Source organism: Gossypium hirsutum, chromosome A04 (genome assembly GCF_007990345.1).
Source record: "Gossypium hirsutum isolate 1008001.06 chromosome A04, Gossypium_hirsutum_v2.1, whole genome shotgun sequence".
Taxonomy (NCBI): domain Eukaryota; kingdom Viridiplantae; phylum Streptophyta; class Magnoliopsida; order Malvales; family Malvaceae; genus Gossypium; species Gossypium hirsutum.
The window spans coordinates 61,251,490-61,253,784 of NC_053427.1; the positions used below are offsets into that span (position 1 = coordinate 61,251,490).

A 2,295-nucleotide genomic window follows, 5' to 3' on the forward strand; every position below is an offset into this window, starting at 1 on the left:
ATAGTTTGCAAGATGAAGATCCCAACGCTCACTTAGTAAAATTTTTGGAACTATGCGATACATTTAAAATCAATGGCGTTTCTGATGATGCCATACATCTTCGGTTGTTTCCCTTTTCATTGAGGAACAAGGCTAAACAGCGGTTGAACTCGTTACCACGAGGGTCAATTACTACTTGGGAACAAATAACCGAAAAATTTTTACTAAAATATTTTCCGCCGGCTAAAACGGTTAAATTACGTAATGATATCTCTTCTTTTGTGCATATGGATTTAGAAACACTCTACGATTCATGGGAGAGATACAAGGACCTTTTGAGAAGGTGCTCTCACCATGGGTTACCGCTTTGGCTTCAGGTTCGAACAGTCCATAACGGCCTGAATCCTTCAACCCGGTAAATGGTTGACGTAGCTGCTGGCGGAACCATCAATAATAAAACACCTGAAGATGCTTTTGAGTTCATAGAAAAGATGTCACTGAATAACTATCAGTGGCAAGTCATGAGGACAAAGCCAAAGAAAACAGTCGGTGTTTATAACGTCGATTCGGTCACCATGCTCTCTAATCAGTGTAACACCCCCTACCCGTATTCTGAGCCTAGAATAGGGTACAAGGCATTACCAAACTTAATATAATCAATCATGTAAAAAAAATAAGCCATAAAATTTTTTCTAAATTAAAAACTTTCATACATATGTTTAACGTCCCTTATATGGGCCTACGGGGCCCAAAACATACATTCAGGGTGGTTCGGGACCAAACCGTAAACATAACAAACTTTTGCAACACTTAGAAAATTTTCACACTTTGGAGAGTCACACGCTCGTGTTTTCAACCCGTGTAACTCTCTGTTTATTACTTCATCACCCTTGTCGGTCGTACACTTCATATAAATAACAAGAAACATGTATGAGCTTAATTCTCATTCAATTTCTCATATATATATATATACACAATTTCACGTTATGTAATCATACAACATATATTAGCCATATCTCTGTAATTTAAATATATTTTCATAACAACTTATCTTGATTTCAGACTATTTCATATTTAAGCTTAAATAACCAAAGTATTTGAAATATCATCTTTATGCAAATAGTACACATGAGGTATATAATTCTATAATTATGAATAAACACATTTATCAAACATTTTCCATACTTATATATCAATGTCTCATGTCTCCATATATCAATAACCGTCATTTTCATGAATTCCGAGTTCAATTTCATAATTATTTGTCTCGTGTTCAATTTATTCCATATCGGAATTTTATTCATTAAAACATTTGAATTATCAATACATATGGACAGTACATTCAAGATGAATAATTATATAATCACAAATGAATTCATTTATCAACCAAGTTCTATACTCGTATCTTATCAACTCGGACTTCCTTGTATCACATAATTCCATGTAACACTTACCAAACTTTGTCAAATTAGTGAACGTCTTACGGAATTGAGTACTTCGTTTTCTCGATGCCATAGTTCAACTATGGTCTTACACATCTTCACATAATGATGCCATAGCCCAACTATGGTCTTACACATATTCATATATCGATGCCATAGCCTAGCTATGGTCTTACACGAATCACATATCTCACTGATGCCATATCCCAGATATGGTCTTATACAGTAGCATATATCACACCGATGCCATATCCCAGATATGGTCTTATACGGAAATCACTTGTCACTTGCCACTTGTAGCCGAAGCTACCACTATTCACTGATCAGGTAGCCAGAGCTACCATTTGTCACTGATCAGGTAGCCGGAGCTACCACTTTTCACTGGTCAGGTAGCCGGAACTACCACTTTTCACTTGTCATTTGTCATTGATCAGATAAGTGTAGCCGAAGCTATCACTTATCACTTTCACTTTTCCTTGATCAGATAAGTGTAGCCGAAGCTATCACTTATCACTTGTTGCCATGCTCCAACCATGGTCTTTTCCTTCAATTCATCTTGTCACTGAACCGAAATGCTCAATTTGATCATTTATTCAATTTTCATTCTTTTACAATATTCGCGATTTTATCATCAATACATATGAAATAACACATCATGAAATTCATAAAATTAACAAATAATCACTAAAATTTAGCCATATAAACTCACAAGTTCAATTTTTGTATTATAACGATAATCATAATTTCATAATAAATATACCAAATAACACATTATATCATTTCTAATCCAACACTTATCGATTATAATCGGGCATGTGATCAATTTATACACGAGTCATTCATATATTCAAGCTGTCCATCTGTGTCATAGTCA

At 34.7% G+C, this 2,295-nt stretch overlaps 1 non-coding gene across 1 annotated transcript; it reads right to left on the reverse strand.

The window, feature by feature from the left end:
- Nucleotides 1–233: 233 nt before the first annotated feature.
- On the reverse strand, nt 234–340 carry LOC121228799 (small nucleolar RNA R71). Its single transcript, XR_005926372.1, has one exon. It is a non-coding gene; the product is annotated as a small nucleolar RNA R71 (small nucleolar RNA).
- Between the last annotated feature and the right edge of the window lie 1,955 nt (nt 341–2,295).